General features: G+C 39.3%; 1 protein-coding gene across 17 annotated transcripts in view; it reads left to right on the top strand.

Annotated features, from left to right (window-relative positions):
• IPCEF1 (interaction protein for cytohesin exchange factors 1) overlaps positions 1-21,862 on the top strand; it is a 204,801-nt gene that overhangs the window by 74,626 nt on the left and 108,313 nt on the right. For 7 of the 17 annotated variants that reach the window (XM_081530338.1, XM_081530331.1, XM_081530340.1 and 4 more), the window contains one exon: positions 9,639-9,682. The exons of 5 other annotated variants lie outside the window; for them this stretch is intronic. The gene's annotated coding sequence lies outside the window, so the exon portion shown is untranslated. Of the gene's footprint in view, positions 1-5,029; positions 5,553-6,110; positions 6,752-9,638; positions 9,683-21,227; positions 21,364-21,862 lie in introns of those variants that run through there. 5 more of the 17 variants (XM_081530344.1, XM_081530333.1, XM_081530336.1 and 2 more) reach the window with 4 other exon arrangements.

Below are 21,862 nucleotides of genomic sequence, written 5' to 3'. Positions count from 1 at the left end.
TCCAGTATTCTGGCCTGGAAGATTCCATGGACAGAGGAGCCTGGCAGGCTACAGTCCATGGAGTTGCAAAGAGTCAGACACTGCTGAGCGACTTTCACACTTCACACACATGGACCCTTATTCAGAATAATGGTTTTAAATGCATAAGACAAAATACAAGGATTACAAAGAAACCAGTTATGTAAAAATATAATAATAAAAATATGTGATATAGTAATATGTGTGCCTCTATATTAATGCATGAAATAACAATCCAGCAGCAAGTCTGGTGACATTTGAATGGTGGTGAGGAGCATAAGTGATATTTGGAGAGAGCTGCAATAAGCAAGCTGGAGACAAGAACACCTGTGGTTTCTATGGGAAACAAAATCACAGACACTGTTAATACTTCTGTGGTTTGTTGTCAGTGTTTATATTTGAAGGAACTGTTAAATTTCAGTTAGAATTCAGTGAAACAGAAGGTATGTTTTCCCCATTTAAGTGTATAGAATCCCAGAGTTCTGTTCACAGAACCCTTAGAAGGTCCATGAGCCTCAAACTAAGGGCCCTTAGAAGAGGAAAATCATTCTCATGGAATTATGAGCATGGCTGAGATAGTTTCTTCAAAGAAATATTTGCATATAATTTCCAAAGCAGTTATGAACATTTATATTTTTAATTTTAAAATGGAAATGTCATTCATTTATTCATTTATATTCTTTTTTTGGTTCATTTTGTTTTTAATCTTATTTATTTTTGGCTGTGCTGGGTGTTTGTTGGTGCGTGAGGGCTTTCTCTAGTTGCAGCGAGTGGGGGCTACTCTCTAATTGTGTTACATGGGCTCCTCATTGTCGGGGTTTCTCTTGTTGCGGAGCACGGGCCCTAGAGTGGACAGGCTTCAGCAGTTGTGGCTTCTGGGCTCTAGAGCACAGGCTCAGTAGTTGTGGCATGCGGCCTCCGTTACCCCACAGCATGTGAAATCTTCCCTGACCTGGAAAGATTCTTCCCTGATCCAACCTGTGTCCTCTGCTTTGGCAGGTGAATTCTTAACCACTGGACCACCAGAGAAGCCCTCATTTATATTCTTACTTATAACCTGACTTGTTTTTGAAACCATTTGAGGCACCTTGCAGAGATTCATACAGCAAACTATAATAAAACGGCAAGTTAGTGGATGAGAAAAAGGAAAAGAATGGTATGAAATGTAAATGGTGTCTTGACGTAAAGTTAATACACAAAGTGTGTGTGGGAAGGTTCTGGACCTTTACTACAATGGCAATGTACAATGGCAAATTTGATTCTAAGTTTAATCTTTAATATAAAGGGTAAGAAGCAATTAGCTATAGATTCATGATCACATCTCCTGAGATGCCCAGCTCTCTCTCTACTAAAACGAAAGAACAATTCTTCTGTCAGCTTTGCCTCATACTCACTGTCTTAGCTTGAGCTGCTGTAGCAAAATACCCTAGACTGGGTGGCTTAAATGACAGACGTATTCCTCACAGTTCTGAAGGCTGGCAAGTTCCATGTCAAGGTGACAGCTTGGCTGGGCTCTGGTGCAGACTCTCTTCCCGGCTTGCAGACGGCCACCTTCTTGCTGTGTCCTTGCAGGGTGGAGAGAGAGTGATTGCTCTCTTTTACATTCTTTCCTAAGGGCACTAATCCCATCATGAGGTTTCCATCCTTATGAGCTCTGAAAGGCCCATCTCCAAATAACCTTCACACTGGAGGTTAGACGTCAACATTTGAATGTGGAGGTGGGGGGACGCGATTCAGTTCATAGCAATGATACACTGAGGGATGAAATTAACAGTACATTTGAAAACTTCCTTTGTTTTATTGGGCTCTTATAATTTCTCATGTAAGCCAATGACATGTTTCTGCTGGCCCAGCTTACTTTAGTAATGGATTTTAAACTTTCTAGTGTAAAATTTTTTTTAACATTTTGAAGGTATGAAGTATTGTTATTTATTTATTTTTGGTATCACCTCCTTGGTGGCACTTGAAATGTAGATTAATGATTACTAACTTTCATGTGTCATAGACCAATTTGAGACTCTGATGAAAGCTATAAATGCAGACACACATTAAATTCTGTATACAATTTTAGGGAATCACAGACCTCCTGAAGTCTCAGCACTCTAAGAAATAACTCTGCAATATAGAGTAATAGATAGGCCTTTAGACATATTATATAAATATTGTTTACTGTAACTGAGCATTTGACATGGATTGAGAAACAGCCAGTTGGATTAAATGCTCTTGGCAAGCATGGGAATGCAGCTATTCCATGCTGCAGATTAAACAAATGCTTCAGTAACTTGGAGAACAGGAAAGCTGCAGGCACATTTAACAAAATACAATGCTAATATTTCAAGGTTGGAGGGATGTCTGGCTCCCACAGCCTCAAGTTTTGTGCCCAAGATTCTCATGTTCCTTGGAGAACATCACAAATCTCTGGCTACCACCATTTCATGGTCCCAGGAGAGGACGACCCAAATACGGACATAATCCTCAACTCCGTCTTTAACCCCTTCCCCCCATCATTACCATAGCCCAACTGAGACCAGGCTGTAATGTGAGAAATTGGAGCTAAACAAGGTGCAGATATAATACAGACTTACAAAGAAAAAGTTCTAAGAAACTCGGTATTGAAAAGACATGTCAGAAATGACAGTAAATTTCACATTTTAAAAAACAGACAAAATACCAGAAACAGCACATTAGTCAGAAAATTAAGGTCATTTAAAAACTAACTGCCTGACAGATCTCTGAAATACTTTGCCCCTACATGTTTAGCTGCGTGTTCTTTGGTGGCCTCTTCACACGATAGTGATTTTAGAGTCATTTTTCTCTAGATAGCATAGAAAGATAATCCAGTCTGTCTGGCATAAGCTGATTGGAATTGTTTTTCATTTTTACTGATTGTTCAAAAAAAAATTCTTTGGGCTTCACAGCTTATTGCTGATAATGTAAAATTTTAGGGCTTCTCTCTCCTGTTTTGTTCGACCGTGAGCTTTAAAATTTAGAAAGAGTTTCCCCAAACTTGCTTCAGGTTTATTTGAAACCCCGTTTCCCTTCACTCGCCATAGACACAGAGAGACACAGAGAGACCTATTTACACTATGATATGATCTCTGGTCCTGAGCCATCCTGTGACTGTGCCAGGTGAGTTGGCCAGTGGAAAACAGACTGTTACTGGAAGTTATTACCACACTGAACAGCTGGCAGTAACCTAATTGTACAAAGAAGAGAGTGCAAGCAACATATATATTCCAGTAACAACAAAACAAGTATATCCCTCTCTGTTTGCCTGCTCTCTGAACTCGTAAGTCACAGCTCAGTCTCATGAGAGTTTTTTGCTCTCCTCTCTCCCAGGCGGCTCAGTGGTAAAGAATTCTCCTGCAATGCATGAAACCCAGGTTCAATCTCTGGGTCAGGAAGATCCCCTGGAGAAGGAAATGGCAACGTGCTCCAGTATTCTTGCCTAAGAAATCCCATGGACCTGGCAGGCTACAATCCATAGGGTCACAAAGAGTCAGACACAATTCTGAAATGAACAGTGAACAACTCTCCGCCTACTCCAAGGGCTGTCAATATATTGCTGTGGCCATTTTTGTAACACCTCCATAGAACCTTCTAGTAAGTGTCCTTAGAGTTCAAGCTTAAGACAGCCAAGACAGAAAGACGAGGAAAACTTTTCTCCTCCTGACGATGCTGGTAACCTTAGTAGGAATTACTCATTTTCTATTGAAAGGAGAAAAGATGTTCTTCACTCTTTACAGAAAGGTTGCTCTCCATTTCCTTTGCTTTCTTTGGGCTTGCATCACTTTTTTTTTTTTTTCTTCAGTTGAGTTAACTGGGTACAATCAGTTTCTTGTATGAACAAATTAAAATGTCCTCTTGATTGGAGATGATATAATTGACTATAATAACTCATGAAATGTTTGGGAAGTTAGAGTTAGGCTGTTGGCCTAAATTTAGTTTGTTATTAAGATGTTCTTTACAAACCAACTCTAAAAAGGCATTTTGGGGACAGTTTAAGAAATTGTTAAATCAAAGTGATATGTATGTGAAATATCATCATAGTATGATTTCTAATATGTCCTCAACAGTTTTTCTAAGACAATTTTTCTATAGTTTCCATAGTTGTCTAACACAGAACCAGTTGATCCTGAATCTGACGTTTTTCAGTGAATTTTGAGTGAAACAATCTTTGCTTTCCATCATAATGTAGCTTTTCCCCCCCAAAGAACACAGAAATGTTAAACAATGAATACTTGATATGGCACCAATCATTGAACCTTATAAGTTATTGGTCTTGTTCTCAAAAGCACTTCAGTGCTTTATGTGCTGGTTTCAAACGCTGAAAATGTCCGTGGACTTTTACATTGTTCTGCACCCTAGGACCTCCTGCTCAACAACCAAGATAAGAAAAGAATGCTCTTCAGAGCATTACGGCTCATTAGGGTGCTGTCCAAAATCTCATACATGCCTGATAAAGTTAGTGGAATGCCAGGGCCTCTGCTGTGATTAAAGGATCTAAATGTGACTTGTCAAGTAGCGCAAATGTTAGCTCTAATCCCCATTTGTACTGAGCTCTGAGTTGAGGCTTTGTAGACACAAAGCTGTATGTATAGAACATCCCTTGTTACATTCCAAATTTTCCAAATGAATAGAAGAAAACGGAGCAGGAACACACAACAAGTTAAGAATAGGGTATCTCTGGAGTTGGGCTCATGGATGATTTTTGTTTTCTTTTGTTAATGTTTTTCTTTTGCATTTTAAACTTAAAACAATGCAAATATATGTATTTTACTATCAAAAACATAAAAAGTGGAATTGATGCTGTGGTTATTGGCAGAGCCATCTTGGAACAAGGACATGGTGGACAAAGGTCCTGAAGATACTTTGTTCCTTCGAACACTCAATAACAGGCACCATGTCAGACGTGCCTACCAACTTCAGGTTTAAAAATATGCTCGTGGTTGTTGTTTCGTTGCTAAGTTGTGGTCTGACTCTTTTGTGACCTCACGGACTATAGCCCACCAGGCTTCTCTGTCCATGGGATTTCCCAGGCAGAAGTACTGGAGTGGGTTGCCATTTCTTTCTGCAGGGCATCTTCCTGACTAGGGATGGAACCCTCATCTACTGCATTGGCAGGTGGATTCTTTACCACTGAGCCACCAGGGAAGCCCATGCTCTTGGTGTGGGCATGCACGCTCAGTCATTTCAGTCGCGTCTGACTCTGTGTGACCCTATGGACTGTAGCCCACCAGGTTTCTCTGTCTGTGGGATTCTCCAGGCAAGAATACTGGAGTGTGTTGCCATGCCCTCCTCCAGGGGATCTTCCCCACCCACCACTGCAGGTGGATTCTTTAGGGCTGAGCCACTGGGGAAGTCCATGCTGTTGGTAGGGGTGGTGAATCTGGAGCCTGCTCTTGCAAGAAGGGCCAAGCAACTAGAAATGTAGTGACTTTAGACCAGCAGGAAAGAGGAGGGGAAAGCTTCTTGTGTAATCTGCATTTGGCTTTTGCATCTCATTCATCCACCCTCCTACCCACCATCAGCAGGTGAGTGGGGAAGGGTGTAGGTGGGAAGGTCCTGATAGCCTCTCCTACTTTAATGTTCCTTCATCTTCACTGTAAACCACTGATGCTGTTATTCATGAACCAGAATTTTATGCAGAATACCCGTTGTGTTCAGGGAGAAGTACAGAAGGGGAATCTTCCTAGTTCAGGAAGTTGACGTAAGTGAAGCTGTGCTCATACGAGTTTCTAGGGTGTGTGTTGGAACTTTGGTGCTAGTGGTAAAGAACCCGCCTGCAGGAGACGTAAGAGACGCAGTTCAATCCCTGGGTTGGGAAGATCCCCTGGTGAAGGGCATGGCCATCTACTCTAGTACTCTTGCCTGGAGAATCCCATGGACAGAGGAGCCTGGTGGGCTACCGTCCATAGGGTCGTACAGAATCGGACGTGACTGAAGCGACTTAGCACGCACGCTTGCATGTTGGAACTTAAGGGAGGGCGGACACAGGTAAAAGGTGTGATTTCAGCCTCTGGGAGGAGCAGAATAGGGAATGGCAAAGCTGAGAAGTGACTCTTGTGTTCGTGTCTGTCTGTGTTCTTTAGATCCTCTTCTGTGGCAGCTTGTTTCCCTGACCTCCCATGCCTGGCCCCCTGCTGCTCTCTGGCTGGTCCAAGACCTGCAGTAACTCACGGTCCAAATCGCTCTCTTCCCCTTTCTTTTCTTTCTCCTTGTGCTTCCTTTCATTCTCATCAAGTGTACCCAGAGTTCACAGCATATCCAAGCCCAGAAAAGTCCGAAAGTCATGAACTTTATTTCCTTCATGGAACACAGTCTCTTGAACCACGTCAGGATGAGAACTGGCCAACACAAGTGGTGAAGTTCGGCTGCAGCCAACCAACCGCTCATGCACGTGGGCATGTCACAGCAGGGTCACTCCTGGCTGGCACAGAGCGTCTGATGAACAGCTGAGCAGCTTCAGAAAGGACTCAGAGGCATGTCCAGGGGCAATGCATGGGGTCCAAGAGCCCTGGGAAAGAGGGGCTGAACTTATCTGCAGTTTTGGTTTAGACCCGGCAGACTTGAGTGATGGACAGAAAGCTTCCAAAAGCAGCTGGACTAGAGGGAGCCCACAGCCTCTCCTGCTTTAATGTTCCTTTGTCTTCACTCTAAAACACTGATGCTGATATTCATGAGCCAGCATTTTATATGGAATACATACTTTGGTCAGGGAGAGGTATAGAAGGTGAGTTTTTCTAGGCGCAGGAAGTGGACACAAATGAATCTGTACTCATGGGTGTTTCTAAGGAACGTAATGGGGAGAGAGAGCCCTGGGTGCCTGGAAAAAGCTGAGATGAGGGAAGTTTGGCCTCATGAGAGGAGACAGGAGTGTGGGTGCAGAGGTCACTGACCTGGATTCTCCCTGTTCTCTACACCTCCCCACACAATCCCTCTTCCAGGGTATCTGGGTTCTGGAGAGAGAGAAGTATGGTCAATAGAAAGCGTGTGTCTGTATGGAGAGCCCTCATCAAAGTACTGATTAAAAACAGATATGTGGGTGGGGTTGTTAGGGGTTCAGGGTAGCACAGGGAGCCACCTATGAGTATTGGGGTGGCAGCTGTCCACAGAGTAGTGGACGCCAGCCTGGCCAGAGCTGCACATTTCAGGACATTTGTCTTCATCTGTAAAATGGGAATAAAAACAGGATCAACTTTGCAGAGTTGTTGTGCAAACTACATGATGAATGCATGTACAGCATCTCGCATAAACACAAATGAAATAATAATCAGGGCTTAATAAATGTTGGCTATTATGATTTTCGGGCTTCCCAGGTGGCGCTAGTGGTAAAGAACCTGCCTGCCAATGCAGGAGATGTAAGAGATGTGGGTTTGATCCCTGGGTCGGGAAGATCCCCTGGAGGAGGGCATGGCAACCCATTCCAGTATTCTTACCTGGAGAATCCATGGACAGAGGAGCCTGAGTGGCTACAGCCTATAGGGTTGCAAAGAGTTGGACACGACTGAAGCGACTCAGCACACATAGACACTGTGATTTTCATCATTGCTTCATTGTTCTTTTTGTGAGATGCCTTCTCTCTGCTTATCTTCTACTTATTTTCAAGTGATTGCAGAGCATTGATTTTATTTGGTACAATAAAATGGATTTTGGCCATGTTTTTGTTTTTAATCAGAGAAATTGCTTCTTGGGATGTCATAGAAAAGGGTTAGATTAATCCTTAAGTAGATCAGATTTGAGCAAAATTTTTAAAATGATTGTGGCATCTCCAGTTTGAATTTTTACTGAATAAAAAAGTTAGGCATTAATGTCATTTTCTTTTTCTCTAAGAAGATTTTGAGAATAACTAATAACATTTGGTAGAGGTTAATATAGTATTGAAAGCAGTCATTTTAACAGTTTTGAACTCATTTTCAAAGACATAATTGGAATAATTTTCAATAGACATCAGTCCTTATTTCTTAGGAAATGACAATGATTAAATTAACTGCAGACAGCCTCTCTTATTGTTGTTTGAAGACAATGGGAGTCTGTTGAGAATTGGTGGGGGGAAAATGAATGGTACATGTTCTATTAAAGACTTCACTGCTGAAACATTTTTCATCCACTCTTTCTGTCTGGCTGCAATTTATATATTCAAGGCATGGTCTTCAAATGCAGCTTTCTTTACTGTATTTGACCTACATAATGAATTCAAATGAAGGATAAGAATAATGCTTTTCCTAAGGCTAAGATATAGATTTTTCTTTGAGGGGGTGCATGATATGCCAACTCAAAAAGAAAATGATGTTACAATTGCAGCATTCTGTGGAAGTTGAAAGGAGAATTTTGTTCCTTCTTTGGGTATTTTCAGGATTCTGTCTCTGCTTCCTTATGACACTGAGCACTGGATAAGGGTGAAATATTGTACTCATTATTCAGGCATTTGAAATTACTCTTTTCTTTTGAAATGAGATATTCAAAGCATTGAGTGTCAGAGAAATTGTGCCTGGGTGGAAGAGTAAATGGATCTTAATCTGTCCTCTCAGTGTGAGGCTTTCTGGAGGTGGTGAAGTGGTTTTAACCAGTGGAAAATAGCACCCAATTTCTTTAAGATCTTCCTAAACTCAAAGTACATCTGAGTCCAAATACCACCCAGATAAGCATCTGCAGTCACATTTACCTAGACATGGGTGGTATTACTTTATAAATTTCAGTATTACTACAAAACTTGTCTGGCTTTTAAGCCCATGAGTGCTCTTGATGGGAAAACCTGTTTGTGCTCTTTCTGGCTGGAATGTCTACTTACAGATTCATTCTTCTGGCTCTGAGCAAGTTACATGCACTGATACCCCAACTTTTCTTGAGTTGGCCTTCAACCAAACAATACCAGGATTGTGAGGTCCAAGAGTAAAAAGAAAAATTTTACAACGAATTTAATATATCAACACTAAGAAGTTCTTGTACAAATGCTGATTACCACAGCGTGAAACAATGCTGTTTTCACTGCTTTGAAAAGCGGAAAGAAGTGACATCAAGTCTTGTGGGGAGAAAGATGGCTGGCTTACTGCTAGGTGCGTTAAATACAAACATGAACAGAAGCCAGTGACTTGGCATTCAATACAGCTCACATTCATCTACTTCTACATTGTTTCTGGTGAGCTGTTATAATTTCAAATCATTGTACTTGGAAAATATTTAGGTAAAACATAACATCACATTACCTTGCAGTTTAAAATAACAAAACTAGAAATTTAAGCCACAAAGTGTGAACCATGTGCAGTGCAGGCTGTAGAAGAGGAAAAGAAGATGTCTGGTTGTGTTTGACTTGAAAATAGAGGACTTTTTACTGTAGTGATGGACTAGATATTATCATATTAAGGGAAGACAGAGAAAGGCAAATATCGTATGATATTACTTATATGTGGAATATAAAATATGATACAAATAAACTTACTTACAAACCAGAAATAATCTCACAGACATAGAAAACAAAGTTATGGTGGTTGTTGTTATGATTAGAAAGTTGCTATTTTGTTGCCTTTTCTTGGGATTGATGTGGTAGGACTTTGACCTCCTCCCATGCAGTTGTCCTGACAGAAATCTGATGACCACTTTCTTGACTTTTTCTTGAACAGATCTGAAGCAACAGAACTGGAACAAGGACCCTCATAGCTTTTTGGTATGTAATTGAGAACTCTTCAGAGCTAATTCTTTCTCTTAGTGATATTTGTGACTTGAACAGCCTGGACTCCACTTTGTTATTCTAATTTGTGAACCAAATTGTAATAGCCTAGGTATATTTATCCCTATGGTAGAATTAATGCAGAGAGAAGCTAATAGAATTAATAAGTAACCAGTTGTATTTGGTCCTCTGGATTTTCCTGAGGACCTGAAAATGGATTCTTGATAGTGATTACTTTTCAGTAAGAGAGCTGTTTAGTAAAGCAGTTTATTTACGGAATTATCTTGTTTGATCCCTTTAGTGGGCAGGAACGTACCCTAACTATCAAATACCATAAAACTATAATTATGTGAAGAATCTATTTTATTAGCAACTAGATGCCCACATATAAATTACCACCATTTCCCATAGCCCTTTTCATCTTGTAGAGCTGAAACTTTATGCCCATTAAATAATAACTCTCCCCTTTTCCCTCCCACCAGCCCCTGGCAACAAACATTATACTTCCTGTCTCATGGTTTCGATTACTCTAAATATTTCATATAAATGGAATCATACAGTGTTTGCCTTTTTGTGACTGGCTTATTCCTCATAACATAACGTCCTCAGGGTTCATTTATGTTGTAGCATTTTGCAGAATTTCCTTCCTTTTTAACACTGAATAATATTCCATTGTGTGTATTTTGCTTATCCATTCATCTGCTTTTTGGTTGCATCCATGTTTTGAGCTATTGTGGATAATGCTCTTACAAACGTGGATGTACAAATATTTCTTTGAGATTCTGCTTTCAATTCTTGTGACAACATACCCGGAAGTCAAATTGATGAATAGTATGGTCATTCTATTTTTAATTTTTTAAGGCACCACTGTATTGTTTTCCACAACAACTGTACCATTTGACTTTCCTACCAGTAGTCTTCACAGAGTTTTTAAGTACAGAATGCTTTTCTAATCATTTTGACATATTCTTGCTGGGCAGTGAATATTGTGAAGTTTTGTGTGACTATATTTTGAACACAAATGTATTTTCTCCTGTTCTTTTTTTTTTTTTTTGCTCTTGTCTATGAATATTATGTTCTAAGACCTACTCAATGTTAATTTACGTTTCCAGGTGATTCAGAATGTCAATAGAGTTTTTTCAGAACAGAAATATGTAGGGCCAAGTCTCAGACTTCTAATGGAAAAACAACTTAGACTCCAAGGATTTCTTGACTTATTTTAAAATAGACTCTATGTTAAAAATCTGTTCTGGCAGTGAAGGAGTAGTTACCACATATGTTTCTTTCTTCTTGAAGACTTGTAATTCTTTTACACAAAATATACCATTTTGACCCTGGAGGAGGGCATGGCAATCCAAAGTATTCTTGCTTGAAGAATCCCATGGACAGAGGAACCTGGAGGGCTACAGTCCATATGGTCACAGAGAGTTGGGGACAACTGAAGCGACGTCGCATGCATGCATGCGTTCCAGTGTGAACAGGGATAGGGGCTAAATTACAAAGAGAGGAGTGGCTTGCTGAGAAATTACTTACATAGATGTTGTTCTTTGAAACAGAATCTGCAGCCTCTTCAAATTATTGAGACGGCAGGTTAACATGGGGCTGTTATTTTAACTGGCTAATGATATTTGTGCTTTCTTAAATTTTGGTTCAGGATATGACCATAGCTTTCTAAGGGACAGAATCTGATTCTAAAACTGGTAGGTATTAGCTGAATATTTTGAAATCTTTTGAGGTTACTTGCACAAGTTAAGGGGGCATTTTCCCAGAAAATGTTCTGCATTTATTGTTTGTAGAGAGTGAGGAAAAGGGGGGAGGAGAGAAATAAGCTTACTCAGGAAGCAAAACAGTTCTTATTTCAGACATTTTCCTCTGAGTTTATGGTCCTCAGTAGAAATGTCAATGTCTTTCTTAATCAAACACCTTCCACTAATGTGTTCAAAAAAGGGATTAACTACCTTGGGTATATGTCAGTTTACTTTCCAAGAGAAAAATTTACACCTAACGTAAGTAAATTAGAAAAGTCTTTTGTTAATGATTAGAAAGGCAAAATAACCCTTATCAGGCCACGCTAGGCTGTGCCGTGGTAGCAGATTAACTCTGAAGGCTCAGCCGCTTTACACAAGAAACTTTGATTTCTTATTTACACTATATATTCAGTACTAGATGACATGAGAAGGGGAGGGCCCCTCTACTCCACACAGTCACTCAAGGATGCAAGCTGGTGAAGCCCCACCCCTTGTGGCATCAGCATGGCAGTGGGTGGCTGCAGGGTTTGCCGTGACAGCAGAAGAGAGCACGTGGCGGATTCACACTCGTCTCCAGATGGGAGGTGTTGCACATCACCTCCACTGTTGCCCAGAACTAGGCACATGGCCACTCCTCACCACATGAGGCTGGAAGTCTTCTTGGGGGCCAGCGGGGAGAGAAAAACCAGTTACAGCGAGCACCAGTCATTTCTTCTTTGATGAATTTTGCTGGAAATCCTTGTATTCGACACCTATATGAAACAACTTTCTAACTCCGTCACCTCTCTAATTCTTTATATTTTAATATGCTTTCCTTTGGTGAGCGATTTTAATCTTTTAAAATTAATTTCATGTTTTTTTACTTGCTGACTTCAGGTTGGGGAAAATAAAGCAAGTATTGCTGGCAAGGAATTAGGGTATAGATGTAATCAACAATGGAAAAAAATGGCCCTCAAATGTTTAGATGTCTATAGACTCTATTTGTATTGTTAATAATATCTATTATTTCTTCTAAGTAAAACCATTACTTGAAATTAAATGTAACTCTAAACACAGAGGTTTGTTGCAAAATCAATTCATGGGATATCAAGCTAGTAATATGAAACTAAGAACAGTTTTAATGGATTGGCTTTCATAATTTTTTCCCATTATTCAACTTTCCCTATATCTTAATATCATGGTTTTCTCCTTTTATTAGAGTATTTTACCAAGCAATACTTTTATATAGGGTACATGGAGAATAAACATGTCTGAGAAGGTATTTTGACCTCATGATTGACTGTGTGTTTGACTAGATATTGAATTTTATGGAGAAAATGTATTTTCGTTTAGAATTTTCAAGGCAAAGCTCCAATATCTTTGACATCCCATGTTGCATATGGGAAAACTGTTGTCATTCTTATTTTGTTTCTGTGTAGATAATACCTTTTTATCTTGTCTATAAACTTTAAGAATTTTCTGTATCTCTTCAGAATTCTGAAATTTCATGACATGTCCCTGGTGGCTCAATGGTAAAGAATCCACCTTCTAGTGCAGGAGATGCAGGTTTGATCCCTGGGTTGGGAAGACCCCTGGAGAAGGAAATGCAGCCCACTCCAGTATTCCTGCCTGGGAAAACCCGTGGACAGAGGAGCCTGTCGGTCTGCAGTCCATAGGGTCGCAAAGAGTCAGGCACAACTTAGCAGCTAAACTACAAGATTCAAGGGCACACCTTTGGAAGTGTGTGTGATTCAGCATTTTGTGGCAGAGGAAGAGTTTTTTCCCCTCTTTGTGCTCCGCTTCACGCCATTTTGGTTTCGTTCTCTAGTCTCTCTACCAGGTAACCAAGATGGCCACAGTTAACTCCAGGTTAGTGTTGCATTATGACTAAAATCCCAAGAAAAAAAGGACAAATCTTATCCTAATACTCCTGGAAGAATTTCCTGATTATCTTGAGTTGGTTCATGTACTCCTTTCTGAATTGGTCATTGTGTCAAAGAGGTTAAGTATTTGGGTCCATCTACTTCTTACCACCTCTACTGCTCCTGTTTGGGCTCAAGACATTCTTGCATCTTCCAGGGATGACCTCAGGGAACTCTTAACTAGTTCCTCAGTTTATATTCTCGCTCCCTTCAGCCTCCTTCAATGTTACAGCCAGAGCTGCTAATGTGTTTGTCAGATCAAAACCCTGCAATACTTGCCTGCTTCTCTTCAACTAGAAAGCTAGAGTCTTCAACCATCACTTGAAAGACCACCAAGATCTAAAAGATGATACAAGAGAGATGCAGGATGCAGCTTACACAGGGCCACACTGACAGATTTGTACCATGTCATAGAGTTGATAAGAAGCCTTGGAAGGGTTTGTAATTGACAAGTAACATGATCAGATCTTAGAAAGGTTTATCTGTTAGCAGGATTGAAGATGAAATGGAAACATAGGAACCAAGATAAGAGGAATCAACTAAAGTGGTCCAGGCCAGGTGATGATGGGCTGAACTACACTTTGAAGTAGTGAGAATGGAAGAGATCAATTTCTATCAGTGATGCTAACAAAGGAGAATCAGTTGGTCTTTGTCACTATGTATGGCCTTAGTTCAGACCCAGTTCTCACACCTACTAGATTTATGTAATTTACATAATTTACATAATTCTCAATTCAAATTTCTCTTTGACTTTACAATAAAAATGATCATTCCTAATGCAAATAAAAAAAATGACCACCAAGATCTGCATGCTCTGACCTTCCACGACCCCTCTGACTTCATCTGCTGCGTTCTCCTTCCATTGCTTACTCAGCCGACACTGCTGGACTCCTTGTTATGCCTCAACAGGCCAGACACACACCCAGTCCCAACCTGGGGCCACTGCATTGACCATTCCCTAAACCTGGGCTGCTTCACCCTAGAGTAGCCGTTGGCTGTTTCTTTACGTCTTTCAGGTCTTTACCCAAATGTTAGCTATTTAGTGAGTTCATTTCTATCCATCTATTTAAAAATCACAACCCTCTATAATACTCCCTATTTTATTTTTCCCCATTTATCTCCACCTAATATACCATTTGTTTTACTTACTTATCTTGTTGTTTGTCTACTTCCATGTTTGTAGATTCCATGAGGGCAGGAGGTTTTATCTGTTGTGTTCAATATTGTATCTTCAGTCTGTTAAACTGCCTGGCATGTGATCAGCCATTACCTATCTGCTGAATGAATGAATGGTTGGCAAACCTAAGCCATATACTTGCTCCTGTGTGGGAATGTGGAGCCATAAGATTAACAGAGCCACAACGAAGGGGGAGAGGCAATTTCTTGAAGTAAAAGGAGCTGGCCAGGCAAAAATTAATAAGTAGTCACTAAACGATCCTTCTAGTGAAGAATTTGAGAAATGGGGGCCTGTATTTAAAGGGCCTGAGATTAATAGGTAGAAGAAAGCAGCAGATCTGAAACTAGATGGTAATTTTCCAATTTGCTTGATTTTGAATTTTACATGATATAATTAGTTTTTAAATGTTAGGGAATTTTTCCTGGAAAAAATTATAGGGAAAATAATTTTCTTTGATTTTATGAATAATTTATTTCATTTTCAATTATATTTTTACTCCCATTGATCAATGTGTGAAAAAATGCTAGACTTTGGCAAAGAATATTTTATTTCTTTCATGAAAGCAGATTCAAAGATGGATAGCTGAGTAATATCTCTATATTAGGTTTTTTCTTAATTATTTATCTGCATTTGAGTGAAATTTTTTGATGTTGACAATTTCAGGCTGAATAGTTGGTAGGTTAAGAGCTATAACTCAGAAGTTTTTATTTGCATCTAATTTTTCCCCCTTGTCAGTCTTGTTGAATTTCTACTTTACTAATTTTTGTTTAAAGAATTAGCTTAGCTTTGTGTTTTATTAATCTTCTCTATATTTTTCTATTTTATTGATTTCTGCCTTTATTTTTACTACTTCCTCCTTGGGTTTGTTATTTTGCTATTTTTGTAGTTTCTTTGTTAAGCTCTTAATCTATTTTTATTCCTCTTGTGTTTTGATAAATGAATTTAAGGTATAAATTTTCCTTTGAAAAATGCTTTAGCTGTGTTTCCTAAGACTTTTGGTATGTAGTGTTTTCAATGGTGATAAATTCTAATTATTTCCCATTTTCTTTTTAATCCATTAAAATTTTAGAATATTTTTAAAATTTAATTTTTATATTTATATTGGGGTATAGTTAATTTACAGTGTTGTGTTAGTTTCAGGAGTACAGCAAAGTAGTTCAGTTGTATACATTTACACATATCCATTCTTTTTCAGATTCTTTTCCTGTATAAGTTATTGTATCCTAGAATATTGAGTGGAGTTCCCTGTGCTATACACAAGTCCTTGTTGATTATCCAGTTTTTTTTTTAGTAATGCAAGATTTAGTTTCCAGATATACAGACTTTTTAAAGCTATGTTTTCATTATTAGTTAGTGGCATTAGTCTCTCAGTCATGTCCGACTCTTTGCAACCCCATGGACTATAGCCTGCCAGGCTCCTCAGTCCAGAAAATTCTCCAGGCAAGAATACTGGAGTGGGTTACCATTTCCTACTCCAGGGAATCTTCTCATCCCAGGGATCGAACCCAGGTCTCCACATTACAGGCAGATTCTTTACCATCTGAGCTACCACCAGGGGCTAAAGTTTTCATTCTTAATTTCTATAATTAATGCATTACAGTCAGAGAACATCAGTTCAGTTCAGTTCAGTTGCTCAGTCGTGTCTGACTCTTTGCTACCCCATGAATTGCAGCACGCCAGGCCTCCCTGTCCATCACCAACTCCTGGAGTCTACCCAAACCCATGTCCATCGAGTCAGTGATGCCATCCAACCATCTCATCCTCTGTCATCCCCTTCTCCTCCTGTCCCCAATCCTTCCCAGCATTAGGGTCTTTTCCAGTGAGTCAACTCTTCGCATGAGGTGGCCAAAGGATTGGAGATTCAGCTTCAACATCAGTCCTTCCAGTGAACACCCAGGACTGATCTCCTTTAGGATGGATTGATTGGATCTCCTTGCAGTCCAAGGGACTCTCAAGAGTCTTCTCCAACACCACAGTTTAAAAGCATCAATTCCTCGGCACTCAGCTTTCTTCACCGTCCAACTCTCACATCCATACATGACCACTGGAAAAACCATAGCCTTGACTAGATGGACCTTTGTTGGCAAAGTAGTGTCTCTGCTTTTAAATATGCTATCTAGGTTGGCCATAACCTTCCTTCCACAGAGTAAGCGTCTTTTAATTTCATGGCTGCAATCACCATCAGCAGTGATTTTGAAGCCCCCAAAAATAAAGTCTGACACTGTTTCCACTGTTTCCCCATCTATTTCTTATGAAGTAATGGGACCAGATGCCATGATCTTAGTTTTCTGAACGTTGAGCTTTAAGTCAACTTTTTCACTCTCCTCTTTCACTTTCATCAAGAGGCTCTTTAGTTCTTCTTCACTTTCTGCCATAAGTGGTGTCATCTCCATATCTGAGGTTATTGAAATTTCTCCCGGCAATCTTGATTCCAGCTTGTGTTTCTTCCAGCCCAGCGTTTCTCATGATGTACTCTGCATATAAGTTAAATAAGCAGGGTGACAATATACGGCCTTGACATACTCCTTTTCCTATTTGGAACCAGAGAACCAGAGAACATAGTCTGTGTTAAAGTGACTTTGTGAAGTTTATCAAAACTTCTTTGTAATGTAGTACTTTTGCCAATTATTGACAAATACTGTGTATTCTGAAAATGAGAATTTATCCTTTGTTTCTCGAGTATAGAGTTTTGTGTATATAAATTTACTAATTTGTGTCATCTACATTTCTGTTTATTTATTGTCTGCTTAAACTACTGACATAGTTTAATGTCAATAAACTACGACATTTTATTTTTGTTAAGTTATCTATAACTTATATATATAATTGTTAAGTTATATATTTCTCTTCCCAGTTCTGAGTTGTGGTTTCTTAAGACAATGTATAATCTAGAGGGATTTGATTTAGGTCATACCTGAATGGTCTAGTGGTTTTCCCTACTTTCTTCAATTTAAGTCTGAATTTGGCAATAAGCAGTTCATGATCTGAGCCTCAGTCTGCTCCCGATCTTGTTTTTGCTGACTGTATAGAGCTTCTCCATCTTTGGCTGCAAAAAATATAATCAGTCTGATTTCGGTGTTGACTATCTGGTGATGTCCATGTGTAGAGTCTTCTCTTGTGTTGTTGGAAGAGGATGTTTGCTATGACCAGTGTGTTCTCTTGGCAAAACTCTATATTAGCCTTTGCCCTGCTTCATTCGGTACTCCAAGGCCAAATTTGCCTGTTATGCCAGGTGTTTCCTGACTTCCTACTTTTGCATTCCAGTCTCCTATAATGAAAAGGACATCTTTTTTGGGTGTTAGTTCTAAAAGGTCTTGTAAGTCTTCATAGAACCGTTCAAGTTCAGCTTCTTCAGCATTACTGGTCAGGGCATAGACTTGGATTACCGTGATATTGAATAGTTTGCCTTGGAAATGAACACAGCAAGGAAATAACAACCAGTCCATCCTAAAGGAGATCAGTCCTGGGTGTTCATTGGAAGGACTGATGTTGAAGCTGAAACTCCAATACTTTGGCCACCTCATGCAAAGAACTGACTCATTGGAAAAGACCCTAACGCTGGGAAGGATTGGGGGCAGGAGGAGAAGGGGACGACAGAGGATGAGATGGTTGGATGGCATCACTGACTCGATGGACATGGGTTTGGGTAGACTCCGGGAGTTGGTGATGGACAGGGAGGCCTGGCGTGCTGCGATTCGTGGGGTCGCAAAGAGTTGGACACGACTGAGCAACTGAACTGAACTGAACTGAACTGAAGACAATGTATTTATCTCTTTATACAGGTTATATTTTCTAATCTTATTTTTTGTTATAGATGTATATATTTATCATGAATTTTATATTTTCAGATATTAAAATTGTCATCACAGCTTTCTTTTAGTTTATGTTTGCTTAGATATCTGTTTCTTTTAATTTAACATTTCATATCCTTTTTAGATAACATATTGCTAAATCTTACTTCTTAAATTTTATTTTGAAGTAAAACATACTAAAATAATATTAATAGAGAAGAGTACACAAAACTAATTTGAATAGCTTGACGATTTATCACACAGAAAAAATTCTTGTAACTACTACTTGAATCAAGAAAGGATACTCTTGGGACCCCAGGACACCTTTTGTGCCCCTTCTAATAAATAATCCCTGCCTTCCCTTAAAGGCAACCACTTTCCTGTCATTTGTGATCCATACTTCCTTGCATTTTTGTATAATTTTATGACCCAAGTGTACTTTGCTAAACACTGAGGTCTAGTTTTGCCAGTTTTATTATTTTGTATAAACAGAATCATACCATTTATTTTCTTTGATACATGATTTCTTTTCTCTCATTACAAGATTGTGAGATGAGTTCCCCCTTTTTATTGCTAAGTAGTATTCCATTGTGTGACTAATCCACAATTTATTTATCCACTTCCCTGTTGATAGACATTTGGATTTTTAAAAACATTTTGTTATTATCAATAAAGCTGCTAGAAACATTCTTATATATGTTTTCAGTGTATGTGTGCATGCATATCTGATGCAGGTATACTTAAGAATAAAATTTATGGGTCATAGGCTATACTGGTTAGCTTTAGCAGATTTTTGCAAGCAGTTTTCCAAAACAATCGTTTACACTTCCAGCAGCAGTTGTTTGATTGTTTTCATTGGCTCTACAACCTACTTGCTATTGTCGGTCTTCTAAAATTTCATGATTTTGATGGATGTTTAATGATATTTCTTTACAGGTTTGCCTTTTATGTCACTGATTGTTAATGAGGCTTAGCAACTTCTCATACACATATTTATTAATTGATATCCTCCTTTGTGAAATAAATGCCTCTTTAGACTTTTTTCATTTTTCTTTTGGCGTTTTCTGTGTGTTTCTGACTCCTATAAGAGTTCTTTATGCATTCTGGAATATAGCCTTGTATAGGTTATATATACTGCACATATCTTTTCTCATTCATTTTCTTGCTTTTACAGTCCATAATGTTGTCTTTTGGAAAATGAAAATTCTTAGTTTTAGGGTTCCAACTTACGAAGTTTCTCCTTTATGATTAGACCCAGCGAGAAAATGACAGTATTTTCAATAAATGATGCTGAGACAATTAGTTATTAATTTGAAAAATGAAACTAACCAGAATCAAAAATCAGTTGCAAGTAGATTATAGATCCAAAATGAAAGACAAAACAACAAAAATTTTAAAATAAAAGGTGAAATAATATCCTATGGCTGTAAGATAATAAAACTAACAGGAAAGAAAAAGCACTAACCATAGTCATCTTTACAATTGAGTTCTCTAATTAATGAACATAACCTAGCCTTCCATTTCTTTAGATCTTCTTAAATTTCTTCCATTAGTGTTTTATAGATTTCCTTATAGAAGTATTCCATGTCTTTTGTCAGATTCATTCCAAGAGATTTGGGATTTAATGATGTTGCTATATGCATATCTTCTTACAAATTTTATTTTCATGCTATTTGTTGCTGGAATGTAGAAAAGTTATTGGTTTTTACATACTGGGCTGGTATCTAGCAAGCCTTCTCTGTCCACTTTTAGTTTAAATAATTTGTGTTGATTCTTTCCCATGTGTAAAATCATTGTTGTTGTTCAACAACAATGTGTAAAATCATATTTTCTGAAAATAGGCGATCTTAATTTCTTATTTTTTAATTATTGTAATTCTTACTATTTTTAATGAGCACTTCTGATAAAATGTTGAGAATCTTTGGTATAGTCCTAATATCCAAGAAAAGGTTCAAGATTTTGCCATCAAATACACTGTGGAGGAAAGAGCTTATTGAAAATGGTAGAGGACCTCATTGGTTTGCCCATGACAGAATTTGGGAAGGGCTTGGCTTGGCTTGGCTTGGCTTGGGAAGCCTGGCATGCTGCAGTCTTCAGTTCAGTTCAGTCGCTCAGTCATGTCCGACTCTTTGCGACCCCATGAATCGCAGCACACTAGGCCTCCTTGTCCATCACCAACTCCCTGAGTCCACCCAAACCCATGTCCATCGAGTCGGTGATGCCATCCAGCCATCTCATCCTCTGTCGTCCCCTTCTCCTCCTGCCCCCAATCCTTCCCAGCGTTAGGGTCTTTTCCAGTGAGTCAGTTCTTCACATGAGGTGGCCAAAGTATTGGAGTTTCAGCTTCAACATCAGTCCTTCCAATGAACACCCAGGACTGATCTCCTTTAGGATGGACTGGTTGGATCTCCTTGCAGTCCAAGGGACTCTCTAGAGTCTTCTCCAACACCACAGTTCAAAAGCATCAATTCCTTGGCACTCAGCTTTCTTCACAGTCCAACTCTCACATCCATACATGACTACTGGAAAAACCATAGCCTTGACTAGACGGACCTTTGTTGGCAAAGTAATGTCTCTGCTTTTTAATATGCTATCTAGGTTGGTCATAACTTTCCTTCCAAGGAGTAAGCATCTTTTAATTTCATGGCTGCAATCACCATCTGCCGTGATTTTGGAGCCCAAAAAAATAAAGTCTGACACTGTTTCCACTGTTTCCAACAAAGCGCAGCCGCTGCCCCTTACCTCAGATGCACGGTAGCTCCTCTCAGCCGCCACCCCAACCTCGGGCACGGGGTAGCTCCTCCTGGCTGCCGCCGGGACCCCATGATACAGTCTATAGGGTTGCAAAGAGTCAGACACGACTGAATGACTGAACTGAACTGAACTTGCTTGGCTTGGCTGTTCATATGTTTCATGTGGTTTCAGCTGGGGTGGTTGGGACCGGAGGACCCACTTCCAAGACCACTTTTTCAACCACACATCTGTGTTCTTGGCATCTCCTGGCACTTTGTTCTCCTGGGACTCCACATGACTTGGCTTTTCCTGGTACGGCAGTCTCAGAGTGAGTGGACTTTGTAAATGTTGTCTGGTTTCAATGTTGTCTGGTTTCCTCAAGAACAAGCGTTTCTCTTTCAGAGCTAAAATTCTATAAGTTGGAGTCCAGGCATTCATACACATTGAAATTTAACTTATCTATTTAATTAATAAAACATTTCTCTTCTAAACATTGGACATAACCAAATTTCAGTAAAATGGGGTCAGGAATAGATAAATAATTCCTTGCTTTCTTGTGATGACAAGACTTTTACTTTTGAGGTTAAAATTATCTAGGGCAGTGGGAGGGTTGCAGGTGCATATATAAGTTGAATGTGAGAAGACGGGTATAAAACTGTGTGTAGGTGAGGTGTGGGTGAGAAGGGAGTACGAAATGAAGAGAGCGGGCAGACCACAGGAAACTGGCTGGAAAAAAAAAAAAGAAAGCTTTACTTAATTAAAAGCAAGAATAAAACAACCCAAAGGCAATGGAAAATCTCATACATAAGGTCTGTGAAGAGGTGGAA

The sequence above is a fragment of the Giraffa tippelskirchi genome, chromosome 9 (assembly GCF_054371585.1).
Source record: "Giraffa tippelskirchi isolate mGirTip1 chromosome 9, T2T-mGirTip1v1.2.pri, whole genome shotgun sequence".
NCBI lineage: Eukaryota > Metazoa > Chordata > Mammalia > Artiodactyla > Giraffidae > Giraffa > Giraffa tippelskirchi.
This window is presented reverse-complemented; position numbering and strand designations above follow the sequence as displayed.